This window comes from Sinocyclocheilus anshuiensis, unplaced genomic scaffold (assembly GCF_001515605.1).
Source record: "Sinocyclocheilus anshuiensis isolate Anshui unplaced genomic scaffold, SAMN03320099.WGS_v1.1 scaffold973, whole genome shotgun sequence".
Taxonomy (NCBI): Eukaryota; Metazoa; Chordata; class Actinopteri; order Cypriniformes; family Cyprinidae; genus Sinocyclocheilus; species Sinocyclocheilus anshuiensis.
Window position 1 is genome coordinate 27,875 of NW_015554121.1, and position 13,967 is coordinate 41,841.

Here is a 13,967-nt window from a genome sequence, read left to right on the forward strand (position 1 = left end):
GATAAGTACTGCTGGTGCACGTTTACCAAACAGGACCCGTGCAGGCTTTAAACTGCTTTGCGTCTCTCCGTCAGATAACCCCATGTACGTGATGCGCCATTACAGGAAGGCTATTTATTTCCCTAAACCTCCACACAAATCGTATATTTTTCCGCCAAGGGGTGAGAACGTAATGATTACGAAAACGATTACTTATTTTTCATAATTATTATTTTATTTCAGTTAGTTTTTCAATAACTGTTGTTAGTTTAGTTTCGTTTTAGTTTTTCAATTATTTTGACGTTTTTATTTTATTTCAGTTTACGAAATTGTTTTTTCATCAATCATTTTAGTCTTAGTTTTAGTTTTCGTTTACGAAAATAACCTTGTACAGAATTAAATTAGTGCTGCTGTCAGATAATGTGTCGGGTGTTCTGATAAGTACTGCTGGTGCACGTTTACCAAACAGGACCCGTGCAGGCTTTAAACTGCTTTGCGTCTCTCCGTCAGATAACCCCATGTACGTGATGCGCCATTACAGGAAGGCTATTTATTTCCCTAAACCTCCACACAAATCGTATATTTTTCCGCCAAGGGGTGAGAACGTAATGATTACGAAAACGATTACTTATTTTTCATAATTATTATTTTATTTCAGTTAGTTTTTCAATAACTGTTGTTAGTTTAGTTTCGTTTTAGTTTTTCAATTATTTTGACGTTTTTATTTTATTTCAGTTTACGAAAATGTTTTTTCATCAATCGTTTTAGTCTTAGTTTTAGTTTTTGTTTACGAAAATAACCTTGCTTTGTGGTGTGACCTCTTTTTGGTCCCCGGCTCCTCCTTCTCTTCATTATATTTTAGTTTTTCCAGGGTTGACCTCTGACCTTTGGTCCCCTAGACTATCATTTTTGTGTTTATCCACTTTGCATTTTTTTCTACAGGAATGAACTGCACTACAACTTACCCTAAACCTAACCACTCACCTCTATCAACCCAAAACCTACCCCTCACAATTGTAAAGCAACTATAGTCTACTCCTACAACACCCAAAACTTACCCCTCATCCTTTTAATCCTCTTTAAATTAACCCTCCTAAATTTACCCCTCATAAACATTTGAATTCAGTTCTTACATTTTTATCCCAACACGATGACTCCACGTCGGGTCCTTTCTCTGAGCTCTGGACCTACCTGAAGCGGCCGGTGGGGAGAAGGACAGTGCACAACCCGGCCTGGACTCTTTGGGGCCCAGGCTTTGGTTTTTCATCCCCTAACCTAACCTAACCTAACCTAACCTAACCTAACCTAACCTAACCCTACCTAACCTAACCCTAACCCTAACTCTAACCAACTCACCAGACCATAACCTAAACTTACCAGACACTCCAGGATTCAAACCTGAATTTTACAGACCCATCCTTGACAAACCTAAACTTAACCAAACCTAAACTTAACAGCCCTGGCCTCAACAGCCCGATGTTTAGCCCTTAGTAATGTAACTACTGTGGCCTGCCTTGGTCTATGTGGGATTTGGGGGAGATCAGCGGTGAGATGGACAGTTTGCACAACCCAGTTTGGGACCCTCGGGTCCGAACCTGGGAAATACTCTTTTTTCCTAAACCAGCCCAAGCCTCTCTCTCTCTGAACCCTTTCTTCTCCTGACCTCTGGTGGGCATTCAACAGAACCACACTCTGTGGACATTTGTAATAGGTTTTTTTATTAACAAAAGCACATAAATATATATTTATAATAAACATAAAAAGTTACAAATATCTATATATATTTCAGGGGCACTAGATTTCGCGGTTTTCATGGATTGTTTATAAAAAACACAAAGAGATAAATATGGTATAAATATAAAAAGCATAAAATACATAAATACAAAACTACAAATATAAATACACATTTTATGGGCACTACAATTCATGTTTTTCATGGATTATCTATAACACCAGAAAAAGATAAATATAAAAAGCATAGAAAAGCAGAAATAAATATACAGAAAAAATATATACACATATCATGAGGCACTAGAGTTGATTTAAGGGCCATAAAGGATTAAAAACATTATTTATAACTACTTAGAACACATTTGAAGGATGCATTGATTTTATAATACATGCAGACTAAGGAGCTGCATCATTCAAATTTGAAAAAGCAACGTGCAGTATTTAAATAAGCATGCAGCCTAAGGAGTTGCATCGTTCAAAATTTAAAAAAAGCAATGGGCAGCATTTAAATTTGAAAAAGCATCATGTGCTCTTTGGTTTCGAATCCTGTATTGGTTTGAAGGGATTGGAGGATGACATGTCGATGACGTCATCGACTTGCCTAGATATAGCGAACAAGACGGAGCTTGGATCAGAAGGATTGTTTGACTGCTTGCAGTAACATCTCAGTTGGTGATTCAGTAACACGATTATTGTGACTTTCAAGATAAAGAGAAAAAGAAATAATTCAAGCCTTGCCTGAAGAAGCTACATTACGTCCCGAAACGTCGCGATATAGGCTTGAACAGAGAAAAAAAAAAATGTTCCTGAAGATTATTATAATTTTTGGCTTTATTATTTTAATATTTTATTTTGGTTTATTTTCTTTTGATTAGTTGGTATATTCACAAATCAAGTGTAAGTTCATTTCATGGTACTTAAAAAAATAATTTTAAAAATCCTCAAAAAAAGTTTAAAAAGTAAAAAAGACCAAAAAAAAACAATAAAAAAATCAGAAAAATACAAAAACAATATACAATTGCTTATTTGATCGTGCATAATTAATTATGGTGTTCGTCTTTCAAAATAAGGGTCGTTTCACGACCCCTCGAGCACGTTTGATCCCTCACAAAAATAGAAGGGATTTCCCCCGACGAGGGGGACGTTTTATGAGGGATGATTACTTTGTGGAACGATCTCGTGACTTCCCATATGAGGTCAATGACCACGAAGAATCATTCAGAGGTTACAGTAACGGTGCACACAATGTAACTCAATCGGAGAATATTGCAGATACATTCTTTCGTCAGTCACGTGATCAGCGCCCTTTAAATCAGGGGAGATTTAAACCCACACGAAAGAGAGTGACTTTTGGGCAAAATAGGACTATTTACCCCACAGAAGAGAATGGATTTGATGCACAGAGATACACAAACACACGATATTTTCCTCATAACGTGGAGAAGAACAGAAGACGTGAATTTTCTGCACAAAAGAATGTCCAGTTTGCACAAAATTACCTTCCCCAGAAAACAAGACTGGGGCAAAAAACTTGTTCTAATACGCAGAAAAAATCCAAATACTCTCCTGCATCTCCCACCTTTCGGAATATTATCAAGAACATGTATCATCTGATTCGATCGGTCTATCACATCAGTAATATTGACACACGTGTCGAGAATAATCAACCTGTCACTTTGAAAAGATTAACTGAATTATTGAAAAGTGTGATTAAACCTTTTGCCCCCACAATGTCCACAAATGAAAAGCTGGAGGGCAATGCAAAAAATTGGGCATACACGACACAATTAGTGTTACAGCAACACTACGAGGATATCATACAGCACACATTAGGGACCTTACGAGAAGAAACACAGAGAACGGACTGGTTACATGCTTTCGAGATAGCTGTCAAATGGGTAATGCGGAATTTCAGTAAAAGGATCTCCCAGGAGGCACTTCAGCAGGCTGAAACCTTAGTCATGACCGAATTGCATTCTGGGACCCCATCTGGGTCAAATGGACCACCAAATTCTAGGATAAATAATAACAGAACATATGTACAGGCGGCTAGTGGTGTAACTCCATCCTCGGCCCAGCAGAAGGCAGAAATGATCAACACAGAGGTTGTCAGGCCTAAAACTGGAGTGACACACATCCAAATACAAACATCCCCTACTTTAATGTCAGGCTGGTCTCCTATGAGGAACGACTGGCTTCTGGGAGGTGATTTTCCACCTTTGAGCCCTTCTGTGCAGGTGCCTATACAGTCTCCTCGGGGCAAAAGCAAATAAAAGAAAAAACACCTGACAGAACAGAGACCAAAAACTCCACCGGTCCTCACAGAGCACTCTGAGAAAAATCTCTTAGTGAATTTTGAGCAGGATGATGATGAGGATGATGATCAGTTAACTCCGGCACAGGGAGACAGATTGGAAGATTTAGATGAAATTACAAGCTGTCTGTCACAGGATCTCTTCTCTCCTCTTTTCCCTCTTGAAGCCGAGGCCCCGAAAACCATTGGCCTGCCTTCCCTGGTCTGGAATTTTCAGTATATTCAGTGACAACTATTCAACCAGGGTCTCCTCCAGAGGTAGAGAAAGGTGAAACTTCCAAAAAAATGGAAGAAAAGATCTCTGACAAGCTTACTAAAACAATAGCAATAATATAAAAGTGCAGTAAAGCAGAGTAAATCAGTAAAACAGACAAAACCACTGTAGCTGACAGTCCGGGTCAAAGTTCACCATTTAAGATCCTCAGAACCAACAAAAAGTTAAATGAGTGGAAATTAGCACTCCAAGAAAAGCATGTGATCATCGGTGACTCTAATCTGAGCAGAATTCCCACCTTTGACATCCCAGACTTGCAGATTGACAGCTTTCCAGGTGCTAAATTACAACACACTGCCAATCTGTTAGAAAAAGCTACGCTAAAGACTAAAGTAGAAAAGATAGTCTTGTCATTTGGCCTGAATAACCGCACACAAATATTACGTATCTCAGCTATGAGAGAGTGTGCTAGAGTGAGTCAGGTGACACAAGAAAGACTACCGGATGCCCAGGTGTGATCCCACTGATTAATATTCCTCAATCTCTCCCAGAAGGAGAAAAAATCTTCTTAGACGAATTGAACAATTATATTGAGGAAAATTATTCCTTCATTCCACTTCTACCAGAAGAACAGTTTCAGGTAGAAAGTGACGGCCTACACTGGACAGCAGAAACAGCTAGGAACATGTTAAAACACTGGGCACGATATTTAAATTTGGAGTGAGTGAACACCCGAGAAAGGGTGCACATATGCTTTTTGTGAATCTTTCTAAACATTTTACGGTCTCTCCCTCACAGTCATCCCTGCTCATGAAAGGCCTCACATTTATTCCATCAGTCCAAAAAATGAAGGATTTCAAGCGTCAACTGAGACTAGATTTACAAAAATATCATAGAAGAATAAGACTAGAGGTTTTCTTTGAGGGTAAAAAGACTAAAAAAACAAAGATTACCGTTTAAATATAATTCAGATTGGACTCCAGCTTTGAGCAGACTTCCCAAGCAGGTAGGCCAGCTGATCACAGCTGATGAGTATGCATTTAAGAATTTGAATTGGAGGTTGAAACCAAGGCCCAACCTCCAGAGAGAGGAACTGAGAGCCTTAAACACACTAAAAAACCTCAAAGAAATCGTGATTAAACCTGCTGACAAAGGAAATGCCATTGTCATTATGGACAGAGAACAGTATGTCTGGGAGAGAGAGAGACAATTAAACATCAGTGACCACTCTATAAACCCTTAGAAAAACCAATGTATCTTGAAACCATGAAACAGGTGAGAAAGATCTTAGAACAGATGTATGATAAGGGTATCATTAATTCAAAACAGAGGGAATATCTAAGTGGCAGTGGTACTCCTAGAATGAGAAGATTTTATTTATTGCCAAAGATTCAAAAGGAGCCGGAGAAATGGAGTATTCCACACAAGATTCCACCCGGAAGACCCATAGTGTCAGATTGTAACAGCGAGACTTATCAAACGGCTGAGTACATTGAGTATTTTCTTAACCCCATCTCCCAGAAACACCCGAGCTCTTTGAAGGATGCTTATGATTTTATCCAGAAAGTTAAAGACATAAGTATTCCCAGTGGAGCCTTTTTATTTACCATAGATATTGATAGCTTATATACAAACATAGAAACTGAAGCAGGCCTCGAGGCAGTCCAGGAGTGCATGCTTCAGTATCCAGACCCAAAAAGGCCTGATAATTACATTCTAAAACTAATAGATATAAACCTAACTAAAAATTACTTTGAATTTAATTCTAAATATTATCTACAAGTTAAAGGCACAGCTATGGGCAAAAAGTTTGCCCCGTCCTACGCAAACATTTTCATGGCTAAGTGGGAACAATCAGCTCTTGAGTTCATGCACAAAAAAGCCTCTACATTACTATAGATTTCTGGACGACATATGGGGAGTGTGGCCTTACTCCATGAATGATTTTAAGGACTTTGCAGAACACTTGAACACCCATCAGAGGTCTATAAAGATTAAATATACGATTGACCCCACAGAGGTCAATTTTTTAGATGTGGTGTCATATAAAGGACAGATATTAAAAAATACAGGACAACTAGATTTCAAAGTGTATTTCAAAGAAACAGACACACATTCCTTACTGCACAAACACAGCTTCCATCCTAAACACACATTTAAAGGAATAGTAAAATCACAATTACTCAGATTTCATAGGATATGCACAGAGCATTCCTGCTTTATGGAAGCAACACAAATTCTGTTCAGGGTCCTTAGGGACAGAGGATGTTTAAGGTCCTTCTTAAGAAGAGCCTTGAAAATTTTTCTCCTCCCTAAGACCCCCAAGTGATCCTACACAGGGGGAGAAAACCAAAATAATACCATTAGTGTCTAATTTCTCCTTAATGAGCAAACAGTTAAACGGGGCAGCTAAGTCTAATTTTGAAAGATTCTTTGAATAAACTCCTTTCCTGCAGAAACACAAACAAATAGCTGCTTATAGGAGAAATACAAATCTATTAGACATTTTAGTTAATAGTAAACTCAGACCGCTTGCACCACAAACTAAAAAGTTCATCTGTAAATACTTTGATCAGAAAAGATGGGTTTTCAATCGTTCAACAAAACAAGTGTTTCAAGTTTCACAGCAACTCACTCCAGTAACATGCAACTGTATTTATTTAATTTATTGTGCAAAATGCGCTAAGCAATATGTAGGCCAGACAAAAAATGCTTTAAGGATCCGAATCTATCAAAACACACATAATATAAAAAATAAAATAGAAAAACGCAGACATGTGGTCCAACATTTTCTGACCCATGGCCTTGAGGCCTTCAGCGTGACTGGACCACAGTCTGACCCAAACCCAAACTTAAACATAACCAACTCACCAGACCATAACCTAAACCTACCAGACATTCAGAGATTCAAACCTGAATTTTACAGACCCATCCTTGACAAACCTAAGCTTAACCAAACCTAAACTTAACAGCCCTGGCCTCAACAGCCCCATGTTTAGCCCTAAATAATGAAACTACTGTTGCCTTCCTTGGTCTTTGTGGGACTTGGGGGAGATCAGCGGTGAGATGGACAGTTGCACAACCTAGTTTGGGACCCTTGGGTCCGAACCTGGGAAATACTCTTCTTTTCTAACGTAGTAATTTTGTTTTACAACAGCCTTGCCTTGTTCACAAAATACAAACTTTTCACAGGGACATAAACAACAAATAAGAAAATAATTGTCTTTATTCGTTATGTTTGAAACATGATTGGCGAATAACATTGTATGATGTTTTAAATAAAGAATTTAATATGATATTTAAACACAACATGATACGAACAGTAAAGATACCTTGTGCATAAAATATATACAACTGTACTCATTCAACAGGGCGAACGAGACGGGAGACGTGCAGATCCATTTGCAAGCTTTATTAGACAGAGACGTGGTCAATAACACAGGCAGGGTCAAAACACCAGCAAACAGCTATGGCACGGGCAAAACAAAAGAGTAGTCCAAGGACAGACGTGATCAGACTCCGGTGAACAATATCCAACAGGGCAAGGCAAAGAGAGATAATCCAGGTACGCAGCAATAGTCCAGGCAGGGGCAAACAGAGTCCGAACGGTAAAACAATAGTTAATCCAAGGTACACAGGCTGGCATCAGGAAACAGGTAATAAAAAGACTAGACTAGACTATGAAAACACGAAATGGCTCGGTAAAGCAGCTATCACTAAGAGAGTGATAAACGCAGAACAATAGTGTCGCTGTTGGACAGTGTTATTCCTGCTTCCTGTCTGCCGTGCTGCTGGTTTGTGATTGTAGCTCCGTGTAGCTTTGTTTTTCTGTAAAATCTCTATCACTCTCTGTTGTTTAAAGTGAAAAACTATAACTTAATTCCCACCATATTTCTGATATTATCTATCAACCTAATCTGATTAATTTGATCGTTCGCTTTTATTCTAAAACCGCGCGTGCAGCGCGCTAGCATTCGTTAGTCAGTTAGCTTGTCATTAGCGTTTCCATTCATGCCTATTGCTGTTTTCTTTTCTTTTTTTCTCTCTCGCTCCGTTTTTTCACAAGTTCATCAAACAACTGTGGTAAGTAAGAATCATTCATCAATCACGGTGAGTAATGGCTTCTTCTCCTGCTATTGTTGTTTGCACCGCTTGCCACATGTATAGTTTAGCTCTCTCTGTCGGCGACGAGGGATTCACATGTGATAAATGCAGGGAAATAGTTAGGCTGACAGAGAAGATTTCAGAATTAGAGACACGCATCGTTATTCTACTATTATAATCATGTGTATTTGCCTGCATGTATAGAAATCTGTATGAGAATGGAATGTGCAGACATATGGTGAAGCACATGAGAAGCACATGATGGCACATAATGGAGCCCTTATTTTCACAGAACATAAAATTAAGGCCTCATGACTGCATCGTGATGATCCCATATCAAATATGAATGAAACCATTAAACACGCCTAGAGAACGAACAGTATATAAGAGAGTACAGAAAAAGATTCTGGAGATTGCTCTGCAGAGCTCTCTCAGGTTTTATTGTCTCTGATAAATTAAACCTATTCTGGCATCAAAACTCCAAGACTCTGAGAAAGATTCTTCACAGCAGTGGCAGAAGCCACCACATTTGGTGACCCCGACGTAATTGGAAAGGAGCAGAGGGTGGAGAACCACTTTGGGCTGGCTTGACGAACAACATTTTTAGTGGCCACTAAATAATAAAGGTAGACAGTTTTTTTGCTTATATAATAAATGTTGTTTGCCACAGTCAGCCAGTGGTGGTATAGACCCTCGAAAATGCTCCTCCAAATTTAAAAGAACAAAAAGAAAAAGGGTTTTGATTCCAGAAGAAATAATTGCATGCACTGCAATATATGTTTTACTATAATAGTAAATGAGGGCAGATTGTGCATGCAAAAATCTGTGTTTACTGCCCAGAGGGCCTTGATGGAGGGCAGTGGACGTCAAGCAGATATACATTGCATGCAGTGGTCTGTGTTTATTGATGAGTGGGCCTTGATGGACATCAATAGACGTTAAGCAGATACAGTAAAGAGAAGCGCGCAAAGTCCTATAGCTAGGAAAAAAATCCTGCAGAGTGCTGTTTTTTACTGTGTTGAGGAAGTGTATCAGTAAAAGAACGAGTAACTGACAGGTCACTTAGGAAGAGTGTAGAGTAGTCTGTGTAAATGTATGTATCTGTGCCCCTCCTGGACACAGCTGGAGTTGTGCTGGAGAAGAGTGAATGAGTCTGTGAGCCCTAAACAATAGAGACTTGTATGAATGTTGTTTTAACTGGCAGATTACAGACCCATCTCAAATCTTCCTTTTATGTCTAAAATTTTAGAAAAAGTTCAGAGGACCTCAGATGATGCCAACCCTGACACAACTTACAGAACTACCACATTTTGCTATAAGTTTGATTGCATCATATAATAATTGCTGTTAATAGTGTTCATCGTCTGTTTTATTATGTCTTAAATTGATTTTTCCGTACATTTCTGCCATATGTACATTAATTAACAGTCATCACTGATAAGCTACTACTAAATATTGTAGAAACTTAATTTGCTGTAAAGTTGCTTTGCAATGATTTGTATCGTGAAAAGCACTGTACAAATAAACTTGACTTGACTTGACTTGTTTTAGAAAAAAAGTATGCCAAGATATGGACTTTGGAGATTATTGAAATAATTAAGTTAAATAATTGAAATAAGATATAGATTTAATATTTAAAGACTTGTCTAAACAAATGAATAAAAAGACTTCTAAAGTTTGTATCTTGTTATCCCTGGGACACAGTATGAAAGTTAATCCACTACAGAGCTTCAGAGATTTAGACTTGAGTTAACTAAAAGATAACTTTTGTAGTGCAATGTTGAATGAGAGCAAGATTGGGTGACCAAAATAATAGGAATTTTGATTCAAAAGCCATAGGCATGTTACAATAGGAATGGAACTTGTTGATTAAATATTTAAATATAAAATAATAGGAATTATTTTATGTTGGTTGGGAAAAATTAATTCACCATTACCAGATTATTCTGAATCATGTATGCAAATATAGAAGAACAATTATGATTGAAGTCTTTATTTTACCATATGCATGTCATGCTGTTGTAAAAGGAAATATTATTTTGTTTTGTTGCAGTATACTTAGATAATAAAGGTAGATCACTGCTGCTTTCTGCATTTTGCAAAGAAAAAACTGATTGCTGTTTTTCTGCAATGAAGAACTTGCTTTACTAAAATAGAATAAGGGAACTGCTGTTTTTAACCAGATGAGATTGTTTTTATTAAGGGACCATTGAAAGAAATGGTTGAAAAGATAAAGAACAGATTGCTCTGACACAATTTGGTCAGAGTTTACAAAGGGTCAATTTGATAAATGCAGTCTCTGAGTGTTCAATTTTCAGATGACTTCTGGAACAGTGCTTTGACAAAGGGAAGCAATGAACTGGAGTCTGTCTAACAAAGTGCTGAAGAAGCAAAGACAGCTGCAGAGAGAAGAAGAGGGAGGGGTTGATGGACACTCCCCTCCCCTCCTGAAAGAGGAGTGCACACTTCAGCATGGAGAAAGACTGACTTAATGCAGGAAAAGGTGAATCTTTCACTTGAGACTTTTCCTGAGGGTGAAGAGAACATCCTGAAATCGAAAACTCAGGCAGGAACAATCAAAAGTCAGACTGAGGAGAGGCAGAGAAACAATGGAGACCATACACCACAACATCAGGCCTCTGAGTGCCATCACAGACTGACCGACCCAGTGCAACAGCCCAGGCTGATGATCTAACCAGAAGGACTTCCATCCCTTCCCATTGCGTGCACAGATGCTGCATATTTAATGATCACTATAGAGACTGCTTCAAATTTTGTTAATTATTTTATTAACTATATTAATCTTGATTATTCACTGGTCTCACAGCAGTTCTTTGAATTCTGTGTTTTAAATATTGGTCACTCCATTTTGTTTAATGGTAATTTTCTAGGGTTAGATTGCATAAAATAATTTTAATAAAATATAATAAAAAATTTACTCCAAAGATCCAAAATCATGAAATCACATATGCTGTCATCACTGGGGATAACAAGATGGAAATGTTGATGGCCATGGATCCTAGATTATGCAGAGATCTCCAATCCTCTTCTCAAAGTAGCTCATGAGCAATAACAAAAAAGTATTTGTCTAAAATCTAAATTAGACAAACAAGTGACATTTGAGAAATTATAATTGGCTCTCTCAAGTGCACAATGCCTAGGCCTATTATTCTAAATGAATTCATCTATTAGATTTTGATGAAAAAAAAAATGAAAAAAAGAGGTTTATACAGCGGTGTTAAACTAAACTTCATGGTGACTGACGTTGCCTGGTTGCATGACATCTAGAAACTATGAGGAATGCTACCAGGTCTATGCTCAGTAGAGTCTAATGAAAGAAAAAAAACTAAAGTTCATGTTATCCTACTCAGAATCCGTGGCAACCACAACTAAAATCATTTAGCTCACAATCAGCTGAAATCTCAAGAAAAAAAATATGTTTTTGGCCAAAAGGGGGATGTGAAAGGGTGTGAAAAAGTATGAATGATGGTGTTGTGTGGAGTGAAAGAGGGTGTCTGACGAGACACTGAGGCAAATCAATCATTTTGCCAAAACAGCTGTATGCAAATTTTAATATGTGGGCCCACAGGGCAAATTATGCCCAGTAAAATAATGACCATGGATGAATTGGGTTAAGTTTCCTGGTCAGTACCTATAGGTCATTGTTGTGGCAGAAAGAAAAGCAGTGCCACACTTGCGCAGCGTATAACATGGGAAGGCAGAGCAAAGCAAGCTTGCTCTGTCCACCCCACATCTAACTTTCTTTTCAGCATATCATGATGGAGCTGATTCTGTGTCAAAAGGATAAAATATTGTCTTTCTGACTGTTAACATAAAAAAGTGGGTTGAGTGTTCTCCAGGTCAAAAGGCCTATGCTACTGAGTAAGATAGGCCTAAAAAATTATCAAGTGATATAGTGAAACTCAGTTTATAAAACAAAGAGAAAACTGAATTAGCAAATTGTTAAGAATAAATTTGAAAAACAAAAACAGAGTAAGGATGCAAATAATTAATTAAAGCTTTTTATTATAGAACGTGGGTATTAGCCCTGCTCAGAGCTCAAAAAAGGGGCCAGGACAGCCCTCAACCCACATGGAATTTCCACAGGTCACAGCAAGAAGGACGACTGGCCAGATGAGCAAATGATCATGCTTGATATCACTAACAGAAAACTCTGAAGGTTTCCATTTACAGGTGACAGCAGTTCTATAAAGGACAAGGAATGGTTTGCTCCATCAATAAATAAAAAAGTGGGTTGAGGGTTTTCCAGGTCAAAAGACCTATGCTACGGAGTAAGGTAGGCCTAAAAAATTATCCAGTGATATAGTGGAACTCAGTTTATAAAACAAAGAGAAAACTGAATTAGCAAATTGTTAAGAATAAATTTGAAAAACAAAAAACAAAAACAGGGTAAGGATGCAAATAATTAATTAAAGCTTTTTATTATAGAAAGTAGGTATTAGCCCTGCTCAGAGCTCAAAAAAGGGGCCAGGACCAGAGAAGCAGAAAAGTGAAAAGATATCTGATGATTATCACATGCATCTAATTCTACAAGCTCAAGCCGTAGACAACAGCACCCAGACTTCCCTAGAATTGACTTTCACCCCCTCAGTTGAATCTAGCAGTGGCTTTGACAATCCAAAAAGAACAAGAACTAGATAAGGAGGAAAAAATAACTAGATAAACTGATATAACTGATATTATGATTAATATCTACAATGTGTCTATGGAAATTAGCAAGTCAAATGTTTATGGGAAAAGGTAGAAAAATATAATTGGTAGAAATGGGTAAATTACACAGCAGAAAAACCAAAATATTAGTTTAGTTTGTTAGTTAGCATAGTTTTCTTTGAAACGAGACCAGTCTTATATATTATACCAATACTCATACACAGTTGTAGAATATTTCATGATGGAATGGTTTAAGTCAAGGGTTCTCAAACTGTTCCACTCCACGACCCACCTAAACAAGTATAATATTTCAAGACCCACCAAAATATTTGAGATCAAAAAACAATTGACATTACTGTAAGCTTAAACTTAATAAAACATTTAATATGCCAGAAATTAAGTATTTAATAAAAATAACCATTTTATTTTATTTTATAGTATTATTTACAGTATTATACACTAAGAATATTTGTTTTAATTATTTCATTTACAGATGTTAAAAAAGTCTATAAAATATGTCCATGAAATATGTCAATTTTTTATTTAGCAAAGCATAAGATGCAAAGCAGAACTATCTAAAACAGTTTGGAGATTAAAATAATTGTAAAATAATTGTAAAAAATAATAAACAGATGTGTCTCATTTTAAATAGGCCTAAACAAACCAAGATGACAAATTAATTTCAGCCAGAAATTTACTGTTGCAATGATTAAATAAAAAAGTGAAATGGGATTAGATGTAATAAAACTGGGAGGTAAATGCTTAATAGGATAATACAATAGTATGGTAATAAAATAAATAATAATAAAAAAATAAAAAACAAGAAACCAATTGCTTATAACACTGTTTTATCTTAAATGAGGGATTAGAGGGATGGGGATCTTTTACTCCCTCCTAGTCAAGTGTGGGGGGAGAGGTTTGGTCCTGCTGCTCCGCCAGAGTGCTGTCGCATAA